Here is a 7,387-nt window from a genome sequence, read left to right on the forward strand (position 1 = left end):
ACACACACACACACACACACACACACACACACACACACAGAGTTTCTGTTCTAAAAGAGTTTATCGTCTCTACTGGGAAGGTTACTTTGGCAGTCCTGGGACTAATGGATTAATGAAGGAAGAGAATGGAAGAGACCTCAGATGGGAGGTGACTGAGGAGAGAGGTATAGTGGATAGTGTGGTAGACTTAGGAAGAAACCTTGGATGGGAGATGATTGAGGAAAGAGACATAGTGGATGGTGTGGTAGACTTAGGAAAACCCTGAGGTGAGTCTAAGGCTCAACCCTGGCACTTGCCGGCTCTATGATCATGGATAGAAGTCATTTAAGGTCTTCCAACCTCATTGTCCAGCCATCATGCAAGGATCATTATACCCACAGTGCTGTCCTCCCAGCCTCATCGCAAGAATTATATGAGACAATGTTTGAGAAGTGCAGCATAAATTTTAAAAGCATTACATCAATGTCAGTCATTATTATTATTACAATAGGCTGAGCAAGGGGTAATAAAGGCTGGAATGAAGGTGGCAGCAGCATGAGTGGGAAGGTAGTGACATATAGGAGAGTTTTTATAGAACGGGAATCAATAGGACTTTGCCACTCATTGATTGTAGGTCAGGGAGAAGGAAGAACCAGAGGTGACTCTGAAGGGTGAAGCCTGGGTGAATGGGGGTGGCCTTGACAGAAGTAGGGAAGCTGTAAAACAGCAAGTTTTCCCAGAGAGATGATGAATTCAGGTCACATGAGTTAGGAGTGGCTGAGCTACTAGAAGCCAGGTTTCCAGATCACCTGTCAAGTAACAATAAAAGCTAGCATTTATATAGTGTTTTAAGGTTTGCAAAGCACTTTATAAATGTTATCTCATTTGATCTTTGTGCTATGATCATCTCCATTTTATAGATGAGGAAACTGAGGCAAATGGAGATTAAGTATCTTGTCCAGGGCCATAGAACTAGTGTCTGAGGTAGAATTACAATGCAGCTCTTCCTAAATCTAAGTTCAGTGTTCTATCTTTTTGTTGTTGTTCGGTCGTTTCAGTCATGTCCAACTCTTCGTGACCCCATTTGGGGTTTTTTTGGAAAAGATACTGCAGTGGTTTGCTATTTCCTTCTTTAGCTCATTTTACAGTTGAAGAACTGAAGCAAAGAGGGTTAAGTGACTCACCCAGGGTCACACAGCTAGTTAGTGTCTGAGGTCAGATTTGGGCTCAGAAAGATGAGCCTTCCTGATTCTAAGCCCACCTAGCTGCCCCAAATACTCTATCCATGTCACCGGTAAGCTGTCTCTATTGTACTTTCTACTGTACAATGTCGAACTTATCTATGTGATCCCGGCTAAGTAATTTCTACTCTTTGGGCCTCAGTTTTTTCTTGAGCATAGTTGCTTCATAGGCAATAGTGTACTGGTAAATGTTTAATAACCAGAACTATAAAAAAAAACCCTAAAACATACACATGGCAGACTTTTAAGATAAACTGCATTATTAACACTTTCTCCATCACTTTCTTAAGTCTAGACAATCAACAAAACAATAAATCAAGGCCTGATTTGTAGCTTTTTGCCTATTTCCTAGATGTAAATGCTCACACTGAGAATTTAGCAATTGGCTCTCACTTGAGCCAGTACAAGCTGGCTGAAGCACATCCCTGACTGGCAGCCAAGTGGTAAACATGGATAGAATTCTGGGTGTGGCAGAATGGATAGAATTTTGGACTTGGATTCAGTCAATAGCCATTTATTAAGTGCCGACCATGGGCCAGGCACTGTGCTAAGCACTGAGGATACAAAAGAAGGCAAAAAGGTAGTCCCTGCACTCAAGGGCCTCAAAAATCCAATGGAAGAGACACATGCGAAGAACTGTGAACACACAAGTTGTAGAGAGAATCAGCAAAAGGAAGATATACAATTAAGAGTCATCGAGAAAGGCGTCCTTTGGAAGGTGGGATTTTCAGCTGGGCCTCGAAGGGAGCAGGGAAGTAAAGAGGAAGAACATTCCAGGCATGTTGAGGTACAACTGGAGAAAATTTCCCAGAACTAAGAGATGGAGAATCTTGCTTGAAGAACCACAAGGAGGGGATTATCTCTAGATGGAAGAGTAGTAGGAGAGGAATGGGGAGGGGTGGGGAAGGTGTAAGAAGACTGGAAACGAATGTGTGGGGGGGGGAGGTAGGTTATAAAGAGCTTTGATGTGACTCTGGGCAAGTCATTTAACTCCAATTTCCTCACCAAAAAAAAAAAAAAAAAGAGCTTTGAAAGCCAATCAGAGGATTTTATAGTTGATCTTGGAGGTTTCTGGGAATCACTGGAGTTACTGAGTTGAGAGGGGGGTTGACATGGTCAGAGCTAAGCTCTATGAAAATCACTTTAGTGACTGAGTGGAGAATGAACTGGAGTAGGGACAGATTTGTGGCAGACGGACCAATGAGCAGATTATTGCAATAGTCTAGGAACGAGAAGATGAGAGCCTGTTCCAGGGTGGCAGTAGCAGTATCAGAGGAAAGAAGGGGGAGTATTTGAGAAATGTTTCAAACGTGAAATCAACAGACCTTGGCAACATATTGGATATGGGGGATGAGATAGATTGAACAGCTGAGGATGACAGGTTGCAAGCTTAGGTAGCTAGGAGGATGCTCTGAACAGATACAGGAAGTTTGGAAGGGGGAGTTTTTTTGTTGTTGTTGTTCCTCACAATAACCCTTTATTTTATTTTTAAAATTTTTAATTAATTAATTAATTAATTTTTAGTTTTCAACATTCGCTTCCATAAGCTTTTAAGTTTTAAATTTTATCCCCCTCCCCAAGATGGCGTGCAATCTGATATATGTTCTACATATATATTCATATTAAATATATTTTCACACGAGTCATGTTGTAGAGAAGTATTAGAACCAATGGGAAGAACCATGAGAAAGAAGAAACAAAACAAAATAACAAAAAGAAAAAAAGAGATCAAATAGTAAGCTTTGATCTGCATTCAGACTCCATAGTTCTTTCTCTGGATGTGGATAGCATTTTCTATCATGAGTGTTTTGGAGTTGTCTTATATCCTTGCATTGCTGAAAAGAGCAAGTCTATGAAAGTTAGTTATCAAACAATGTGGTTGTATCTGTGTACAACATTCTTCTGGTTCTGCTCACTTCACTCAGTATCAGTTCATATAAATCTTTCCAGGTTTTTCTGAAGTCAGCTTGCTCATCATTTCTTATAGCACAATAGTATTCCATTATATTTATATACCGCAACTTGTTCAGCCATTCCCCAATTGATGGGCATCCCCTCAATTTCCAATTCTTGGCCACCATAAAAGGAGCTGCTATAAATATTTTTATACATGTGGGTCCTTTTCCCATTTTTATTATCGCTTTGGGATATAGCCCTAGAAGTGCTATTGCTGAGTCAAAGGGTATGCACAGTTTTATAGCCCTTTGGGCGTAGTTCCAAATTGCTCTCCAGAATGGTTGGATCACTTCACAACACCAACAATGCATTAGTGTCCCAATTTTCCCACATCTTCTCCAACATTTATCTTTTTCCTGTCCTGTTTCCTGATAGGTGTGATGTGGTACCTCAGAGTCATTTTGATTTGCATTTCTCTAATCAATAGGGATTTAGAGAATTTTTTTCATATGACTATAGATAGCTTTAATTTCTTCATCTGAAAACTGCCTGTTCATATCCTTTGACAATCCTCCATTTGAAACAATTCTCAACTGTTTGATGACTGAATGGAGATTGATGACTGAATGACTGAAGGGAAGATTTTTAAGAGAAAGGACAATGAGTTCAGTTTTGGACAAGTTGAGTTTCAGATCAAATGTTTGATCATCTCACCCCCCACCCCCATTCCCCTCCCCCACCCAATAAACTTCAGTGGCTTCCTATTGCCTTCAAGATCAAACACAAAATACTCTGTTTGGCAACCAAAGTTCTTCGTAATCTAGCCCTCTCCTGCCTTTCCAGGCTTCTCCCACAACACTGTTTGATCTTTGATCCCATGACCCTGGCCTCCAGGCTGCTCCATGTACAAGACATTCCATCTCTCAGCTCTGGACATTTTCTCTGGCTGTTCCCTCATACCATGCTCTCCCTCCTCCTTAGAGTCCCTGAAGTCTCAACTAAAATACCACCTTCTACAGGAAGTCTTCCCTAACCCCTCTTAATTCTAGTGCCTTTACTCTGTTAATATTTCCTTTTTATTCTGTATATAGCTTGCTTTGCATATATTTGTTTGCATGTTGTCTCACCTATTAGATTGCAAACTCCTTGAGCTTGAAGGCAGGGATCGTCTGTTTGTATCCCCAGTGCTCAGCACAGTGCCTGGCATATAGTAAGCACTTAACAAATTTTTATTGATTGATTGATCATTGAACATCTAGTTTGAGATGTCTGAAAGACAGAGATGTAAGACTGGAGATCAGCAGAGAGTAGAAGTATGTACTTATACTTATTTAGTAAGTATATAATTTTATGAGATTTAGTGTCTAAGACATTTAACCCCTCTGTACCTCAGTTTCCTCATTTATAATGGAGGGATAATAATAGCATCTATGTCATAGTAATGGATGAGAATACATGAAGGTTTTGAAAACTTTAAAGTGCTAACTACTATCATGTAAGAAAAGCACTTTATAAACCTTAGAGTCCTATGGAAATGTGTATTATTGCCTCTGTTGCTCTTTGCCTTTAACTCTTAGCTCCTACAGCACCTCATACAATGTCCTAATACACAGAGGTTCTCCTAAAACAGATTTAGAGCTTGAAGAGACTTTGCAGATCACCTAGTCCAACACTCGCATTTTACAGGTGAGGAAACAGGCCCAGAGAGTTGAGGTTATTTGCCTGAGGTCACCCAAATGGTGATGAATGGCAGAGTTGGGATTCAAACCCAGCTCCTCTGATTCCAGGGCCAGCGCTCTGGCCCACTCTACTACCCTGCCTCCAATGCTTTAAGTTAATTAGAAACAAGTGAAGGTAAGCATTAATTAGGTCTGCAGCAGAAACAACAAGGACTTCATTGCCCTCCCAACTTCCCTGTCTTTGTCAATGGGGCACTGCCATTTTCCCACCACGTACCTTGGGCTTTAAAACTTGGAGCCATTTCATCCCATTCCTTCAACACATATTCTGTAAAAGATACATAGTGTAAAGATCACACTTGGTGGGCAAGTTGTTTAACCTCTCTGGAGGCATTTTTGTGACAGTTCCTTTTGTGCTGCTTTTGCCGCTTCCTTAGTCTCTTCTTGGCTCATTAAATATTCATGTCCCTCAAAGTTCCGTCCTTGGCTCTTTTGTCTGTACTCTGCCCTCCTTGTCCCATGATCTCATTCATTTCCTTGGCATCAATTAGCAAATTATTACCACTATGCGGGGAACTCTCACATCTATGTCTCTATCCAGAATCCCTCCCCAGAACTCTAGTCCTATATTTCCAGCTGCCTTGCTAAATGTCTCCCTGGGAGGTCTTGCCAGCATCACATCCAAACCAAACTATTCATCTTCCCTGATGGCATCCCTCCCTCTAACTTCCTTGTTTCTGTTTATGGCACCACCATTTCCCCCAGCTCATATCTTCGAAGTCATCTTTGACCTCCCCCTCCCCCAAATTTAATCAGTTGACACTCCCTTGATTCAACTTCAGCAAAAACATTTTCTCCCTCTGTCATTACATAGTTCTTTGTTTTGCATCTCTCTAGCAGGCTTATTGTGGTATATCTGTGTTATTGTGTATTGTGTGATATTGTGTTATCTGTCTATGGCACATCCCATAAGTTCCATGAGGACAGGGACTTTATCTTACCTGAATTTTGTATCTCTCTCAGAACCCAATATAGATTATTGGGTTTTCCTCCTCCCCTTTAATTCTTAGCTCCTGGAGCACCTAAGGCAATGTCTTTACACACAGAGGTTCTCTTAAATCTTGGATTTAGAGCTGGAAGAGAGCTTTCAGGTCAACGAGTCTAACACTCTCATTTTACAAATGAGGAAATGGGACTGAAGTTGTTTTCCTGACATCACCCAAATGGTGACCAATAGCGGAGCCGGAAGTCAAATCCATCTCCACTGATTCCAGGGCTAGTTTCTTGTCCACTCCAACACCCTGCCTCCAATGCTCTCTCTATGCACATTCATTATGTGCTTAATAAATGTTTGTTTCATTTGAACTTGAATATATCTTGTACCTTTTCCCTCCTTTCTACTCCAAATACAACCACTCTAATTTAGGGCCTCATCATCCTTTAGCTATAACATTTATCTAGGAATCTTGAAGTTTGTGAAGGGATTTACAAACTCAGAAGGGAGCCAGGTCTCCATGAGGGCAAACAGATAGGATGAGTATGAGAGAAAGAGGTCCAGGATGAAGAAGATTTGTTCCCTATGGAAGGGGAAATCTGTAGGTCTCAGTGGAAAGGGTGGGCAGGGTTGGTTTGGAATTCGGGTGGGATCTGGTTGTGGAGAATAGGGATGAAAGAACATGAGGAGGAGAGTAGGGGGACAGTTGTATTTTTATTTGTTTGCTTTTTTTTACCTAAATTGTTGTTGATTGATTACTATAGTGCCAAGGAAAGAAACAGGAAAAGCCACGGGGAGACAAGCTCTGTCTCCAAGGCAGGTTGTAGAGAGGATTGTGCTGGGTCTGGGTCTGCTGCTTTACCTGGGAGACTGGCAGAGAGAGGGAGGAGCTGGGGATGATGGCGGGCAGTGTTTCCCCTGGGGCCAGCCCAGGGCCAGGCCGGGGTCTGAGTTGGTCCTGCTTTCTACTTCTTGCCCCTCTCTGACCAGCACTCCCCAATATATGTGGTCTCTCCCACAGAAGGTGAATTCTCTGAGGGCAGGAGCTATTTTTGGCTTTTATTTTGAATCCTTACATAGACATGCACAAGTCAAGATATCAAGACTTCACCCTAGTGATGTCACTGGTCTTTTTTGAGAGTGAAGGAGGACTATATCAGATTGCTAGTCGTCGTGGGGAGGGAGGGGGAGGAAAATTTAAAACTCAAAAGTTTATGGAAGTGATTATTGATAAATCAAAATTAATTAATTTTAAAAATTAAAAAAGATTTAAAAAAAAGAGGAACAACAAGGGTTGTATGTGAGGTCTCTACACAGAGAGTAGGACTTCCAGAGCAAGTGTTAGGAGTTAAACCTTGTCACACATATTTCTTAAACGTCTGCTAAGTTTAAGCTTACCCTTCCTATGGAAGCTATATTTGTGGTAAAGAGTAAACTAGGTTCTTAGGAGAATGTATTAATTATCTTTACCATGTTATCAGAGAGTAGTAGTCACTGCCCTCTGGCCACCCAATTCTAGCAGAAACTGGGGACTTTTTGAATGGCCTATAATAGCCTCAACCCAAGCTTCTGTGGCTCATTGTTTAGTTTTGATGGTT

This window comes from Vombatus ursinus, unplaced genomic scaffold, assembly GCF_900497805.2.
Source record: "Vombatus ursinus unplaced genomic scaffold, bare-nosed wombat genome assembly UNPS02014798.1, whole genome shotgun sequence".
Lineage (NCBI taxonomy): Eukaryota > Metazoa > Chordata > Mammalia > Diprotodontia > Vombatidae > Vombatus > Vombatus ursinus.